General features: G+C 41.7%; 1 protein-coding gene and 1 long non-coding RNA gene across 4 annotated transcripts in view; one reads left to right on the top strand and one right to left on the bottom strand.

Moving 5' to 3' along the window:
- The window catches only part of LOC106585836 (glutamate receptor ionotropic, delta-2), a 628,475-nt gene that overhangs the window by 491,807 nt on the left and 118,179 nt on the right, over positions 1-18,489 (bottom strand). The gene's annotated exons all lie outside the window — the stretch shown is intronic.
- On the top strand, positions 12,135-17,775 carry LOC123730440 (uncharacterized). Its single transcript, XR_006761883.1, has 3 exons — positions 12,135-12,735; positions 13,297-13,424; positions 15,153-17,775. It is a non-coding gene; the product is annotated as an uncharacterized lncRNA (long non-coding RNA).

The following is an 18,489-nucleotide window of genomic DNA, read 5'->3' as shown; positions in this document are numbered from 1 at the left end:
ATTCAGGAGAACGAGATAGAACTCATCTTGTTTTATCGTGTTTCATACCCTTAAAAACACCTTTACATTTAGTCATTTTGTCACGGACGTCGTATGAATTGGACCAAAATGCAGCGGGTACGTGAATGCTCATTATCTTCTTTATTAAACAAAAAAAATGAACACTGAACAAAAAGAACGACGAAAACAGTCTTGTCAGGTGCAACAAACACTAAACAGGAAACAACTACCCACAAACCCCATAGAAAAACACCCCTACTAAATAGGACCTTCAATTAGAGGCAACGAGGAACAGCTGCCTCCAATTGAAGGTCAAAACAATAAACTAGACACAGAAATAGAAAAACTAGAAAATAGAACATAGAAATACAAAACATAGAACACAACCCAAAAACCCCGACAACACAAAACAAACACACCCCTGCCACATCCTGACCAAACTATAATAACAAATAACCCGTTATACTGGTCAGGACGTGACACATTTAGCAGACGCTCTTATCTAGAGCGACTTACAATTAGTGCATTCATCTTAAGATAGTTTGGTGAGACAACCACATATCACAGTTAAAGTAAGTACATTTTCCCTCAATAAAGTAGTTATCAGCAAAGTCAGTGCTAGTTGGAAAAGACATGTTTGTTTGTGTGTGGGGGGGTGGGGGGGGGGCACCATGGGATTAATTTCAGAAATTCTTTGAAGAGGTAGAGTTTTAAACCCCTGCGATGCATCAGTGGGAGACTGGGCCCGTATCCACAGACCGTCTCAGAGTAGAAAATTGGTCATAAGTGCTGAGAATAGAGATATTACTCCTACTCTTATGGGTAAAAATAAAACTATGCATGAAACCTCTTTAGTCATAAGAGTCACACCAAGTCGACAGATATTTAGGAGACCTCATGTGCTGTCATAACCAGTTAAGAGTTACCAACAGGCATCTTGACAATAGAAAAATGCAGGGAGTCAGTGGTTCCTGCACCACATGCAATTGCTTTCGAGTTAAAAATTATATTTTGATATCTCAATATAATCAATCCATAAATAATCTAGATCTACATGCAACTGTATCTCTTGAATTTTTGACAATGATTTCACACGAGGCCTATTTCACATGATATTCCTAAATCCAGAGGTTCCGGCGCTTTCTTCCCTGGGGGATTCTGATTCAAGATTGGATCCGGATCCTGCGCCTTCGTCCTCTGTTCTGTCTCGCTCTCCGGTTGTTTCTACATTGGGTTCAGATCCTCAGATCTCCCCCCTCATCGGGCCGCGAGGCTGTCTAAGTCTCCGGCCCATTCATCATCCACGACGGATACTACAGCTGGCTCAGGTTCATCGGGCCCCACCACCCTTGGGTTTGCGAAACCCATCGAGGCGAAAGAATTGCAGGACCTCCTCAGCCATTGCACCAGCTGTTGTCATCGGCAGCTCTACTGTAAGAAAAATCTCACTGGGGCTGTCCCCAACGGAAAAAAATCTTGGTTGACCGAAAGTTGTCTGTTCTTTCGACCAATCGATTGGCCAAAATGTTTAAACGTGTACTTTTCCATATATAGACACACCCTATGTGTTTTAATAAAATCAACTATATGCATTGAGCTTACAATTTGATGAAATAAGACAAATGCCTCAAGAGAATACCAAAGATCTAGATAACCAGAAGAATTTTTTTTTTTATCTGACCCAACTATTTTCCTCCCACTCCTGCTGGCTTTCGCAGATTGTGCCATTACTCTCCTGAAGTTGCCGGTAATAGGCTACATGAGGAGTCGGCAACCTTTCTCATGTGGAATGCCAATTTATCTTACCATTTTTACTGATCTGCATGCCAGTTGTGGTTTTCATATGCACATTTTTGAGAAACAGTTTCATTTAATTTATAATAACGTCTTCATATCTCAATATCATTGTCATGTGGTTAATCACAATTCTATCCGAATCTTAATGAAAATGATAAACATAAAAAGTTACTTCTATTGCCATTGCCAACTATGTAAAATAGCCTACATAAAGCCAACAAATAAAAATATTGCAGCCTGCAGGTAGAAAATATCCTGATAAAAAGAAATATCAAATGAATCACATTGGCTACACATGTCCTGTCTGCAACGAACTTCAAAACACTGTATCAACTATTAACTTGGGTCCAGCCTGAAGCTTGCACTAGCGAACTTGCAACATTGTATAAAATATTCTGGGGCTCAGAGTTTCCCGCGCCAGTGGGCTCGGGATAGACACAGCTGTAGGCTATTTGCACAAGGGATAAGAAGCAGTGCTTAACTTAGGCAGGAGCTCACCTGAGCTGAGTACCAGCACCTCAAATGTTCTACTGCTTGAGCTCCTGTTCCTCTTATAGAATATTAGCTCAAGATTATTGTGGAGCTCCTGCACCTAAATATAAACAGTACCAGCACCCAAAATGAGTACCGGAACCTATTTCAGTCCAAGTCAAGCATTGATAAGAAGTAATCAGGTAGGACTCTTTTATGACTTTTCCACTGGATCAGAGCATGTCATTTTTCCCTTTCACGCTGAGTGGTTATCGAAAGGGAGAGAGCTGGAAAGATTTTTCAAATACATTGAGAAACTATTGTAATTCTCAATGGATGTAAAAACATGCTTTTTTTGCTTTCTGTTTCAGGTGAAAAAAACATTACTTTGAGAAGCTCCACAGGTCATTAGTCATGGTGCGTTAAGCCAATCAGAAATACCATCAGATCCCCAAATGGGCACATTTATGTGCAGGCCAGGTAGCCTATAGGCCTACTTCAATGTGTGCGTGTCCTAACTCAACATTGATAGGAGCAATCCAAACAAAAGACCATGACTAAATTGACAAAACTCGTAAATGGAATGAAATAAACCAGCACTTGTTTGTGTAGCATAGGTTGTGCACTCTGCAAACAATGTGTCCACTCCGACAATGATAACGGGAAGACTGGAATAATAATATTGAATGCATTAACATAAATTACTGTAACCAAAGCAACAAACATTGTAGATAAGAAATGATTGGGGTCAGCCCTACATCTCGGAATCCCGGAGCAACAGCCCTGATATCCTGGAGCACGAGTATGGGACATTACAAGGCTGCTTCTGAACATTCTACGATAGCTGCCGGTAGCTGACACTGTCGTAGTCCATGTGGAGTTAAAACGACACAAGGAGGGCTGGCTCGAAACTTCTTAAATTCTGATTCTAACTCTGAAACATTCCAAAATGCGGCCTGTTATTTCAGGTCCGGTAGCGTCGTTGGGCCATGGGTGTGAAAGAGTCAGTAGGCTACTGGCTTTACACACCTGGCTAAAATATTCTGATAGAATAACTTTTGTAGATAACTTTGACACATTCTGGAAACAGAAGATGCAGGAATGGAGGAGTTCATCCCTATCACCTTGGCTCCTGTCCGCGCATTTCAAGGCTACGTTGAGACAATGACTTATCAATGACCCAAGCCCAGCTCAGTTAATCCCTACTATTGTGTCGCTGAATTGTCGTAATGCTGCAGCAAATGTACATTATCCTAGGGGCGTTAGCAGTCGCAATGTAAGTAACCTAATTTATGCCCCTCTAACTCCCCTGAATGCCTCTGTCAATCCTACAGCGTGTATATGCAGTAATCATGTGCCTATGAACCAGTTATACTTTTAGCACTGAGACGGTGTGCCCTAGTAGGAAGTCCACTGTTTGCAGCTCACCCTGCACTAACAACTCAAACATACATAACATTGTCATGTCTACTTCTGATAAGCTTCTCAGTTAAGCAATTAAAACAATCAAGCATCCCAGAAAAGTGTTACAAATTGCCCACATTAAAATATGTAACCTAAGAAACAATGTTCATGAAATCAATAACTTGCTAGTAACAGATGGCATTCATGTTCTGACTATCTCTGAAACTCACTGAGATAATACCTTTGATTGATGATACAGTGGTAGCAATACATGGTTATAACATCTACAGAAAATAAAGAAATGCCAATGGGGGAAGTGTTGCGGTCTATATTCAGAGCCACATTCCTGTAAAGCTTAGAGAGGATCTCATGTTAAATTCTGTTTCAGTAAAATGGCTACAGGTTCACCTGCCTCACATAAAGCCCATTCTTGTGGGAAACTTCTATAGACCACCAAGTGCTAACAATTAGTATCTGGATAATATGTGTGAAATGCTTGATAATCTATGTGATATCAACAGAGAGATATATTTTCTGGGTCACCTCAATACTGATTTGCTTTCATCAAGTTGCCCACTCAGGAAAAAGCTTCAAACTGTAACCAGTACCCATAACCTGGTTCAGGTTATCAGTCAACCTACCAGTGTAGAATCAATAGAATCAGATTTAAAAAACAGATACATGTTATGGAACAGCAGGGACTGTGAAGAGATACATACACATGGATTTTGTATTGTAGATATGTGGTAGTAGAGTAGTGACCCGAGGACACACATTTAATGTGTTGTGAAAGGTGTTATGAAATGTAATGTCATGTAATATTTGTAATTGTATATAACTGCCTAAATGTTGCTGGAGTCCAGGAAGAGTAGTTGCTGCCTTGGCATCCTTAATAAACACAAATACTTCTAACCACTAGACTAATAAAGGGCTTGTGTTAGATGAAAATGATAGACCTTTCAAATGTTGGATGGAACATTATCGGCAAGTGACTTGATTCCTACTGTGACATAGTGATAGAGTTGTTAAACAGGAGTGACAAGTGTATTGATATAACTTAAGTATTGTCAAAATTCCACTTTTATTAACAACCATCAGAATTAGTTTAAAAAATGGTATGCCAACATACAGTATTAGGCAATAATTAACAGTAGGCATATTGATTATGTCATGTGAAAATTATATAAAATTTCCACATTTGATGTACAGTCACATTCACTGAGGTTGTCTGAAGAGTGCTATAGAGTTCACAGTCTGGTCATGCCTCATCAGGATTGGTTATTCCCCAATTTCCAACAATGTCAATAAGTGTCATCACTATCTTTCCTTTGCCGTACCTCAAACTGTCATGATTACCAGCTGAGATAAACTGTAATGAGTTGATTTTACTCCTGGCTCAGAGTTTGTCTGGGAGTTTTTTTGTCTTAAAGTTGGGTTTTAACAGTATTCCTAGGAACTTTTCTTTGTGGATACGGGGCCTGGAGTTCCCTAGAACAGGGGTCGGCAACAAGCGAAAAGGAAGGTTACAGGAATTTTGCAACCCTAAAAGCTCCCATGGAAATCAACTGTGCAATGTTATGGTCAGTTTGGTTCTGGTCAGAGAAGTGGTTAAAAAAAACATAAAGATGTCTGACTGCTGCTAGGAAAGCAATCACTCAGCTTTTCTTGGATCTAGTTCATCTGTGAAGGGGTTAATAGGGCAGGTGGATCATTTTCCGTTCCTCCTCAAGTCAAGGTGTTGAGCTAGTAGAAAGGACTGACTCATTACTAAATGGCTACGACACAGGTCAGGGCCCAGCAATAATGGCCAAGCACCAATAATAATCGCCCAGCGAAGGGCCATCTGCCATCTAACCATTATTTGGGATTCAGATTACTTCAGCTGACCGTTCCTTCTGCTAGGTTAATTTTCCTGCCCAGTGTACACATTGGCATGCAGTACATGCTCATTGTAGTCTGGCTTGTAGTGCTATTTATTAGACTAATAAAAACCCATTACTGTGTTTATGTATCGCACAAGATATATAAAGCAAGAATGACCTCAGGGTGACAACCTATGCAAGGTCTCTAGCGCTGTGATCTTTCCCTGTCCAGGTGTTTCAAGAATACGTGTCTGTAGCTGCATAACATCTTCACACTTTTATCTACAGTGCCTTCAGAAAGTATTCATACCCTTTGACTTATTTCACATTTTGTTGTGTTACAGCCTGAATTCAAAATGGATTAAATAGCTTTTTTTCTCTCACCCGTCTACACACAATACCCCATAATGACATCACAATACCCCATAATGACATCACAATACCCCATAATGACATCACAATACGCCATAATGATAAAGGTAAAACAGGTTTTTAGAAATTTTGCAAATGTATTAAGAATAAGTATTCAGACCATTTGCTATGAGACTCAAAATTTTGCTCAGGTGCATCCTGTTTCCATTGATCATCCTTAAGATGTTTCTACAACTTGATTGGAGGCCACCTGTGGTAAATTCAATTGATTTGGAAAGGCACACACCTGTCTATATAAGGTCCCACAGTTGACAGCGCATGTCAGAGCAAAAACCAAGCCATGAGGTCGAAGGAATTTTCCATAGAGCTCCGAGACAGGATCTTGGGAAGGGTACCAAAACATTTCTGCAGCATTGAAGGTCCCAAAGAACACAGTGGCCTCATTCTTAAATGAAACAATTTTGGAACCACCAAGACTCTTCCTAGAGCTGGCCGCCCGACCAAACTGAGCAATCGGGGGAGAAGGGCCTTGGTCAGGGAGGTGAACAAGAACCCAATGGTCACTCTGACAGAACTCCAGAGTTCCTCTGAGGAGGGAGAACCTTCCAGAAAGACAACCATCTCTGCAGCACTCCACCAATCAGGCCTTTATGGTAGAGTGGCCACTCCTCAGTAAAAGGCACATGACAGCCCGCTTGGAGTTTGTCAAAAGGCACCTAAAGGACGCAGACCACAAGAAACAAGATTCCTTGGTCTGATGAAACCAAAATTGAACTCTTTGGCCTGAATGCCAAGTGCCACATCTAGAGGAAACCTGACACCATCATTACAGTGAAGCATGGTGTTGGTAGCATTATTTATACTGTGTTTTGTTTTTCAGCATCAGGGACTGGGAGACTAGTCAGGTTCGAGGGAAAGATGAACAGAGCAAAGTACAGAAATCCTTGATGAAAACCTGCGCCAGATTGCTCAGGACCTCAGACTGTGAGCGAAGGTTCACCTTCCAGCAGGACAACAATCCTAAGCACACAGCCAAGACAACGCAGGAGTGGCTTCGGGACAAGTCTCTGAATGTCCTTGAGTGGCCCAGCCAGAGCCTGGACAGCTCTGGAGAGACCTGAAAATAGCTGTACAGCTACGCTCCCCATCCGACCTGACAGAGCTTGAGAGGATCCGCAGAGAAGAAAGGGAGAAACTCCCAAAATACAGGTGTGCCAAGCTTGTAGCGTCATACCCAAGAAGACTCGAGGCTGTAATTGCTGCCAAAGGTGCTTCAACGAAGTACTGAGTCAAGGGTCTGAATACTTATGTAAATGTGATATTAGTTTTTGCCTTGTCATTAAGGGGTATTGTGTGTTGATTGATGAGGGAAAGAAACGAGTTCATCCATTTTAGAATAAGGCTGTAACGTAACAAAATGTGAAAAAAGTCAACGGGTCTAAAAACTTTCCGAAGGCACTGTAATACAGGTAAAAACCTAGGCGTTATTATAGATTCTGAACAAAATTTCGTATCACACATTAGGAATGTGACCAAAATAGCTTTTTACCACCTGAGGAACACTGCTAAGGTGCGCCTGTTTCCCTCTCAGGCTGATACAGAGATACTTTTTATTACAAGCAGGCTTGACTACTGTAATGCTTTCCTGTCTGGTCACCCAAGAAAGCCATTGGTCAACTGCAAAACATACAGAATTGTGCAGCACAGGTACTGACCAAGACCAGACAGAGAACGCACATTACACCGATTTTAAGGTCTCTGTACTGTGAGTTTTAGAATACATTTTAAGATTCTTCTATAGGTTTTAAATCAATCCACGATTGTTCAACCCAATACATGTCAGACATGCTTTTACGTTACGTACCTAGTAGGTCCCTCAGGCCTCCCTCAGGCCTTTTAAATATCCCAAAGCCTAGGACCAAGAGGAATGGAGTGGCAGCCTTTAGTTACTGTGTCCCCAGCCTCTGGAATAGCCTGCCAGAGAACCTGAGGGGGCCGAAGCTGTGGACATATTTAAAAGAGATCTTAAATCACACTTTTTTTAGCTTTGAACCTTTTTATCCTCTTATGTTTGTTGTGTAGTAAATATAAAAATATATATTTTCATTGTTTTTATTTGTTTTTTCCTGTGAAGCACATTATGCTGCATTCCATGTCGGAAATGTGCTGTATAAATAAAGCTTGATTTTATTTATTGATACACCATCTAAAGTGTAATTAATAACTTCACTCTGCTCAAAGGGATATTCAATGTCCATTTTTTTAATCTATCAATAGGAGCTCTTCTTTGCGAGGCATTGGAAAATCTCCCTGGTCTTTGTAGTTAAATCTGTGTTTGAAATTCACTGCTCGACCTTACAAATAATTATATGTGTGGGGTACAGAGATGAGATAGTCATTCAAAAATCCTGTTAAACACTATTATTGCATACAGAGTGAGTCCATGCAACTTATTGTGACTTGTTAAGCACAAATACATGGCCAGACACTATACTCTTAACAGACACAAGTCTCTAACGATAGCTTACATCCCAAATGGCAACCTATTCCCTATATAGTGCTCTACTTTTGACTAGGGATCTGGTCTAGTCCCATATAGTGCACTATATGCGATGCACCCCATTTTGGGACGCACCCTAAGTTTGCCAAAAGGCCCTTACAGCCAGGGGAATTAAACCTTGAGAGGGGAACCCATTTTTTGTGCCAGAATCTCTGGGGACCACTTTTTTTTACAGAAATTCTGTCGACCACACTCCACCCCAAATTTAGCAACACCTTTCAAATCTCTAAACCTAGATTTTCACATTAACAAATAACCTTCAATTCATTACATTTTCATCTCTCTTATGAAAACTGAGAGAACAAATAAATACATTGATCTCAACCCCAGAAATATATTTTAATCAAAAAAGTTTGTAAATTAATCTCACCCCCCAAAATATATATATATATTTTACGACCCCACTGCAATTCCCCCGGCGACCCAACTCATGACCCCGACTTCAAATAACACTGCTTTATACTGTATGCGATTCTGCTGGTTAGACCTGCAGTTTTCAAACACAGGCACCTGAACAGTGTCCCATTTCCAGGACCAAGGAGGCAAGCAGGAGAGACTTTATATCATCCCCTGAGAACACGCATGGGTAAGTCATGTTTTATTCAGTGAGTGTCTGAATGAGCTCCCTCTGCTCCCTCCCTCCCTACAGTTCATCAGGATTGCACATACTGGAGGAGAGAAAGATTTAATCAGGACTGGTGGATTCCTGGTGAGATCACCTACTAAGATGCTCCATAACCGTATGCATGCAGGCACGTACACACACACACACACACACACACACACACACACACACACACACACACACACACACACACACACACACACACACACACACACACACACACACACACACACACACACACACACACACACACATCATATCTCCTCTGTGGAGCCCATGGCTAAGCAGCAACAGACAGGGTGTAGTAACTATTCATTAGTTTATGTTGTTGCTTTGCTTGGAGTTCTAATGAGCTGCTGGACCTTAAATGGATTGTTCACTTGAGACAAATCGATACAGCCTGCGGATTGGCTAGGCTGGCTGTGCAGGGAGGGAGAGATGGGGGAGGTTTCTGGTCTGTGTAAGTTTCCAAAACCGCTAGCCATCATGACAGTTATACATATTTTACAATACAAATTGACAATTGTATTAATAAAATGCCAATAGCAATGGTGGAAATTCTATCTCTGCCGTCGATGTCAGCTACAACCTTAGACTGGCGATACTCTATAGGACCAAAGTCGGTTTCTCTGCTATATTTTATACTATTGGGGTGGGAAGGGAAAGGAGGAAGGGGAGGCAGGCTGCTGTCCAGAGGGAGGGAAAGGGAAAACATTGTAAAATGAATGTGCTCTGTGGGAGCAGTGACCTCTCCCCTTCTCTGTCCCCCTCCCTTTCCCTCCCTCTCTCCCAAATCCATCCACGTCCTCAAGGCTCCTGGCTGCCTCGCCATTAAATCATATCCCACCACCACATTTCCTCATTTAATATTTGCTTTAATGTTTTAAGATCAATTGCCCTGCAGCCCCAAAAACACTTTTTACAGTGGTTAAAGGGGGTCACTGGAGGAACAACTGTTCATTGGGCCCACAGCTCATGTCGACCTCAGTGATTGACTGCCTCACTCCATAAGTGATTTGGCCAACCTACTGTCAAGCCTGTAATTGTTGGTGGTGGTGGTTGTGATTCGTGGACATAGGGTTCAGATGGGAGCTCTGCCTTCCTAATCTACTGTACCATTGGAAAGGCTACATGTATTGCTCTTCAGCTTTAAAAACCATGGCCATTCCGAATGGTACCATATTTCCTATGTAGTGCACTACTTTTAACTAGGGCCCATTGGGTTATGGTCAGAAGTAGTGTACTATATAGGGCAGGGCTCTCCAATCCTGTTCCTGAAGAGATATCATCTTGTAGGTTTTATTATTCTTACTTTTGCACTCTCTATGCACACTCACAGGGCCCTACACACTACACACACTGATACTCCAACACACACACACACACACACACACACACACACACACACACACACACACACACACACACACACAATATGCACATACATTTATACTGACTCTACACACACCCACTCACATACAATCATCATATATACGCTGCTGCTACTCTGTTTATCATATATCTTGAAGCCTAGTCACCTTACCACTATACCTATCTACCTCTATCGATCCAGTATCCTGCACATTGTAAATATGGTACTGACCCTGTATATAATATGCTTACTTACTTTATAGTGTTCTTCTCATTTCCTATTTCTTATTTTTATTACTCGTGTGTTTTTGTGCTACCTTGTTATTTGTATTATCGCATTGTTATTGATTACGACATTGTTATTGATTATTGAATACTACATTGTTGGGGTAAGAGCTGACAAAAAAGGCATTCCACTGTACTTGTGCATGTGACATAAAACGTGAAACTTAATCTAGCACACCTGATTCTAATAATTAGCTGGTTTATAAAATGAATCAGGTTAGTTACAACTGGGGTCGGAGTGAAACCCTACAGGACAGCAACGCTCCAGGAACAGGGTTGGAGAGCCCTTATATAGTAGGTGATTTGGGATTCATTGCCCACTACAGTCTGACAGTAAGTGATACTAGTGCTGCTGTAGCACACAGGGATGTGTGAATCTTACTCCTCAGCCTGAAGTGTCACCACTTGGTCCGCCAAATTACTAGCTTTTCGCGTGGCGCCGACTAGTAAGATGCTTCAGGTGGGCGACCACGTGCTAGCAAAGGCAGAGTTCCTGGGTTCGAGCGTCGGTGTACACCGAATCAGGAGGAAGTGGTACTCGCTAAACAAGCAGAGTGACGTCCTTTACATTCCCTCCCATGGCATAATTTATCAAATGAAAAGAAGCCATTTACCATAGAGGCTCCATAGTTCCTTTTGCCGTTCTCTCTACTGTATATAGTCCTATGATCGCTGCCTGCATGTATATTTGAGTGTTTAGTTTTCATTTGGCAGGAGCAATATTTTCGTATTATTACAACCCAAGATTTATCTTCACAGTAATTGCTGCTCCTAGTCTCCACGAATCAGCCTGAATATTTAGAAGACCACTATAATAAGACTGTATTCAAATTGTTATCTCCTAGTTCTGTGCCTATAATGTGGAAGAAATGCATAATATTATTATGGCTGAAGAACAAGCACACCACAGCTCTTAAGAGCAGCATCGGCTAAGTCTGAAGTGCTCCTGAATAGGACTTCCTGAATAGGACTTCCTGAATAGGACTTCCTGAATAGGACTTTCTGAATAGGACTTCCTGAATAGGACTTCCTGAATAGGACTTCCTGAATAGGTATCTGCATGAGAAGCATTGTGCAAGCATAAACTACTACAACGTATTCAGTCATTGAGTGTATCTGCCCTTCATGTAAAGAGTGAGACATTTTCTCAGAAGGCATAGCTGAAAGGCTTGATTCATATTATTGAATATGAAGCATATGCACTATAACATATATTTGCATACTTTCAGTTCCATTTCCATTTTCAAGTGGGAGTGACAAGGCCAGAGAGATTGTGCAAGGGAAGTAAGTGTGGATACTGGATATAATCTGCAAAGAAAAATTCTCTCTCTCTCTCTCTCTCTCTCTCTCTCTCTCTCTCTCTCTCTCTCTCTCTCTCTCTCTCTAAGATACTGTGTGCTACAGGATTGAAGTAGCAGTATCTAATGAACAGAGTGTCAGTCTGACAGAGGTAAGCACAAAGGTCAACAGCCTCTTAATGACACTAGCTACCAGTATGTCTGAATCCAGAGACCAGTGGTACAACAATAACAGCAGCATTTTTACCAGTATGTCTGAATCCAGAGACCAGAGGCACAACAATAACAGCAGCATATTTACCAGTATGTCTGAATCCAGAGACCAGAGGTACAACAATAACAGCAGCATATTTACCAGTATGTCTGAATCCAGAGACCAGAGGTACAACAATAACAGCAGCATATTTACCAGTATGTCTGAATCCAGAGACCAGAGGTACAACAATAACAGCAGCATATTTACCAGTATGTCTGAATCCAGAGACCAGAGGTACAACAATAACAGCAGCATATTTACCAGTATGTCTGAATCCGGAGACCAGAGGCACAACAATAACAGCAGCATATTTACCAGTATGTCTGAATCCAGAGACCAGAGGGACAACAATAACAGCAGCATATTTACCAGTATGTCTGAATCCAGAGACCAGTGGTACAACAATAACAGCAGAAAATCTACCAGCCAGGAAGGTAAAGAGGATGTACATCACAGGAGGTTGTGAGGACGGGCTCATGGCAATGGCTGGAGCGGAAAAGGTGGAATGGTTTGATACCATTCAACTGGCGCCATTCCAGCCATTATTATGAGCCATCCTCCCCTCAGCAGCCTCCACTGATGTAGATGAATGTTCACACTAACCTGCCGGTATAACCGTTACGGGGTCTAGTTGATCGGTGATTGACTAGTTTGTTTTGTTATCCAGACCGGACTTTTACACGACCTGAACATGGCGAACTTGACATTTGTCTTCATTCATTACTGTAGAAGAGCATTCTGAAACAATAACCACACTGAGATTTGACATGAGAGGGAAAAGAGCTGTCCTTCTCTGTCCCTCCCTCCCTCCCTGAGGGTGGATGACTGTAGGCCATCTGAGCTGGTGCCTTTCCTCTATGGAACCACTCTGCTATCTGAAGACAACGTTTGCCTGCCTGCCTTCCTTTTCTCCCCCATAAATAATTTTGGCACAGTGTCATTGTCAGTTGTCGTATGCTTTGAAACAAGAACATGACTTTTCTTCCCCAACACAGATCTCAGAGGAAGCCCGGGATATGTAACCGAGCTGAATACAAATCATCCACTAGAATGCTTAAGGATCTGTGAAATGGCCGATGTGCTGTACTCGTAGCCAGGCACCAAGGTCCTGCTGCACTGACAGGTAAAAGAGAGTTCCTACAGCCAAGCAAAATTGCTGGAAATGTTTATTTCTAAGAATTCATCAATCTGGCTAAGTATGTTCTTCTAGTCTGTAGAGCATATTGCACCTTTACTTTGAATGAATTCTATTGTGTCATTTCTTTGTTTTCATGTTTTATGTAGCATCTTTTTAAGCACGTTATTAATTTCCCCCTGGTGGGATAATAAAGTTGATCTGAGTCACACAGTTACAAAACCTGCTCTGAGGAGAGCCTGACTCTGAGGGAATGGCACTTTCAAATTCCAAACAGAACTCTGAAGCATCATAAGTAGTGGTTCATATTCATGACATGTTCACATTGAGCTCTGGGGGCATTACTCGATTAAAATATCACAGTGTACCAAATCTTATTACTGAACTGATCTACAATTCACAGCGAGCAGAGGCCAGGCCTTTGGAACTTGGTTGACTGAATGGTTGCTGTCCTGACCAACAGATATAGCTTGGTCAAATTCCAGGGCTACATCAGTCCCATCAGTGATCATAGTCCGTACTGTAACCTAGGAAACATCTGTTTGCCACTGAGCCTTCTTTACCCATAAATGCCGGTGGTATTCCATGGTATATGTCAACATATTCTGATAGCAGATTGGTGTTTCAGTCCCAGGGCCATAACAAGTCAATGGACTGCTCTAACCTCAATCAGAATAGCTGGGGAGATTGCACACAGACCAAAATCATCTCCTTAATCAAGACTTTTGAAAAAGAGGCATGCCTGGTTTTATTGAATTCCATCAGCACGTTAATAAGACTATTTTATCATGGAGGCTTCGGGTGGTCTACTTTCCTGTGACTATGTTGTAACCCAGATGTAACCCGCATGGTATGTGACAGGCAGGACAGATATGGGCCAATACCCAATACTGTCACTGTACCGTCATTTGTATGAATACATATCGTGCCAGAATACGATATGAATAGAGCCCAACAGATCCACTAGTTACAGGTAGAAAAACACAAGGAAATCCAACTTGTAGACGGCAAAGTTAAATGGCTCCTACTGTAGGTTTAGACTTGAAAAGTTAGCAGTGCCCGTAAATGTTTCGGATCATGCTTGGCAATATTGGCAGAGTTGATTTACAGTTTTGGCACATTGTTAAAGTAATATCATCTTGTTAACTGGGCGAGACCCAACAAGTGTCCACAGGATAGTAATGTCAAAAGTTAGTGGAGTGAAAAAATATAGCACTTTAAAATGAAGAGGCGTGGGCATGGGCTATTAAATGCCTTGTCTATTTTATTCAGTATATTGATCAAAAAGTAATTTACAGAAGTCCATGATTGAATTACATACATCTAGAAATGTAAATATCTATTTGTTCAGCTGTGACGTGTGAAACGTGGCCTAATGGGGGAAGTGTTTTGTAGAGAGCAACATGTTTAATATTCCTTAAATTATTGATATGAAATCAACAAATAAAAGAACAAGCACATCGACCAACCTGGGTTGGTTATTTTGCAGAAAAAAGAGTAATAGAAACGTAAAATCCCCTTGGAAAAAAATACACCAGGACAAGTCAAGCCTTGAATACACTAGTGGATTAATTTCCTCATAATTTTGTCTGACTGAGGAGTAACTGCCTCATAGATTTGTACAACTTCCTAAAAATGGCATGGCTATTTCTTTAATAAAATGTACTAAACCCTCAAACTGTAATTGTAGTAATGCTCGGTGAACTGTGTCTCCAGGTCCCAAACTCTAGTGAAAGATACTAATCCAGCCGTATTACCAAGATGGTTCATTGAGAGACGGTCAGCCTCTGTTATGCTCTGTCCTGTGCCAAGAGTAAACTCCGTTCAAACCATTGGGGAACCATATTAATGGACACAATGATGGAATCATTCGAGGGAAGAAGACATAGTAGCTGAGGAAGAAAGTTGTCTTTGTCACGACTATTCAGCCGAGGTAAACAGCCTTCCCTCCAAAAGAACACACTACCACCAACCTTCCCAAGATAGCAGACAAACAAGAAGAAGAAAAAGCTATTTATAATACCTTAGTGTTCCTGGGAGGGATTGTCATTCCTTGCGGTATTGATTCCGCCCCTTCAGCCTGACTCTGTAATTGCGTTTTAACTGTAAGTCATTATAGAGGGACAGTTCAGGTACAGTAATAAAGCAGCAAGCTAAAGGCTCACAATAAACCAAGGTCTTTTATTCTGCCAGCACTTCTCAATGGTTCCCGTGTGAAAAGCAGTGGGAAGATGTGTTGAGGTCGTATTCAATATGAAGTGTATTGAATGCGATTTTTTTATTTTTTGTATCTTTCTGTCTCTCTCGCGCCTCTCATTTCCTTTCAAATAAAGTTTAATTCCATGACTCTACTTCCTGAATGGTGTGTTGTGTCGAGGTGGTCGCTGACTCGCTACCCCTTTACTAAAACCTAGTCAGTACAGCTCACTGTGCAAGTCTCGACTGTATAGAACACTTACACTCAACCCTTAACCACACCTAGACAACCAATACCAATGTCCACAGAATAGTTCCCTCCTGAGGACTGCGACTGAGATGTTCAGCTGTGAAAGGAAATGTTTGGATTTACAGTGCAGTGCTGTATATCCAATTCGGTTTCTTCTAACGTCTCTTTGCCCTCTTTAGTGCTGGTTTATTGCAGCTGTCTGTTTGTTCACACATTTGAATAATAACTGTAATTATAAACTGTATTTCTTGCAGTCGCTGAGGAACACTTGATGTTCCAAACACATGTGAACACAGGGCAATTAGACTAGTGTTGCAGCCTCCATGGACCAGATAACTATGGGGTCGGAGGACACTAGAAACCTGTTTCCTGGCATCTATAGGTCTGCTCTATAGTTTGGAAAGTCGTGAGAGGTGAGCGGAGAGGTGAGCTTGTTCCGACACACTCAGTCTGTAGTGAACACCAAGCGAAGATGGAGAAACACACAGACATACTTCAAACTTACAGATGAAGCCAGACAAAGCCTCAAGAAGTCTGGGAAGCTGCATGAAGTCACAATATCTGACATTGGCAAACATGGCTAACCAGTGTAACCATTACCAATCCAGTTACGTGAAAGGACGTACATACGTTCTATACCAGCAATCAGTTCTGCTGCAGAGCCACCGAATGTCTAGACTTCCCTCCGGTCACAGCCTCTCGTTGTTTCCCTGACATTCTCCCCATTCATCTGTCATTCACCTCCACATAATAGAGAGTGACTTACTTCCCTCCATAGCCAGTAGGCTTGGCATTGTGAGATGCACTTAGGCTGCAGGGTGGACTCAATTCTAATTGAAAGCAGTCAATTCAGGAAGTAAACAAAATTACAATTCAATAATAACAAAAAATAACATTTATTTTCAATGACTTCTCAATCAACTGAAAAGTAAAAGCTATTTATTACAAAGGAAAACTGCTGAATTTGAAATTCAAATCACTTACTGAATAGACTGCCTTCAATTATAATTGAGCCCAAACCTGTTAGGCTGGTAAAGACCTGAAACCCAATAAATCTCTGTTGACACATCCAGTGTATTCCTAGGCAATGAGGTACATTACATTGACCAGCCTGGAAAATGAACATATGTTTAGGCAGAGAAGGGTCACGTTTATTATCGTTCATTTTTGTGACAAAGTGAAATGCAAAATAACAACATGTTAATGGTTGTTGGGAAAATAATGGATTCCCACCAGTAAATAAAGATGTCAGACCAATATCCAGTTTTGGTTGAGCTGAGTTGCAAATAAACGCAAATGAAACGTTGACTGATCAAAACCTGTGTAAGTTCATGTTATTTTGTAAATGCCAACAGCAAGCCATGTGACGGAACGTGATTATGTTGAATAAGTAAGATAAAATGATGAGGAGAACATTATGTTGATAACCAATTTTTGCCTCTGGGGTAAAAAATGTTGAATTGATTCAGGTTGTGTGTGACTTTCAGCACCTAGCTGAAGAGCATCTCGCTGTTTCCACTCTTGGTAGCATAAAATCATTAAAAATGAGTCAGCTTGTATTGACTGCTCAAGAGCTAAACCACCTCTAAGAAAAGGTGACGATGGAAGGATAGTCATGGTTGATCCAATAATATCAATATGAGGAACATAATCCCTGTCATACTGTCTCACACTGGGGAGCCTCAAGTCTCAGCCACAGAGACAAAATAAGCATTGGGGCTATAAGAAAATAAGCCATGATGGCCGGCGGTACGACACAATGTTAATTATCGCATCATTCATCGACTGATTTCATCCCGAGAAAGCTCGTATTTTTCGAACAAAGTGCCTCAGAGGAGTTACATCAGCCAAAGACTGACAGTGCATGAAAGTGTCACCTATTGGACTCGGCTGCCCCCCCCACCCCACCCCCTCCCACCCCCCCTCCCACCCCCACAGCTCTAGTACAGCCATCACACTTTGGTTGCTTAGCTGCCTCATCTGTAGTACAGCCAGGGAACTTTGGTTGCTTAGCTCCCTCATCTGTAGTACAGCCATCACACTTTGGTTGCTTAGCTCCCTCATTTGTAGTACAGCCAGGGAAATTTGGTTGCTTAGCTCCCTCATCTGTAGTACAGCCATCACACTTTGGTTGCTTAGCTCCCTCATTTGTAGTACAGCCAGGGAACTTTGGTTGCTTAGCTCCCTCATTTGTAGTACAGCCAGGGAACTTTGGTTGCTTAGCTCCCTCATTTGTAGTACAGCCAGGGAACTTTGGTTGCTTAGCTCCCTCATTTGTAGTACAGCCAGGGAAATTTGGTTGCTTAGCTCCCTCATCTGTAGTACAGCCATCACACTTTGGTTGCTTAGCTCCCTCATTTGTAGTACAGCCAGGGAACTTTGGTTGCTTAGCTCCCTCATTTGTAGTACAGCCATCACACTTTGGTTGCTTAGCTCCCTCATTTGTAGTACAGCCAGGGAAATTTGGTTGCTTAGCTCCCTCATTTGTAGTACAGCCATCACACTTTGGTTGCTTAGCTCCCTCATCTGTAGTACAGCCATCACACTTTGGTTGCTTAGCTCCCTCATCTGTAGTACAGCCATCACACTTTGGTTGCTTAGCTCCCT

The sequence above is a fragment of the Salmo salar genome, chromosome ssa24, assembly GCF_905237065.1.
Source record: "Salmo salar chromosome ssa24, Ssal_v3.1, whole genome shotgun sequence".
NCBI classification, from domain to species: Eukaryota; Metazoa; Chordata; class Actinopteri; order Salmoniformes; family Salmonidae; genus Salmo; species Salmo salar.
This window is presented reverse-complemented; position numbering and strand designations above follow the sequence as displayed.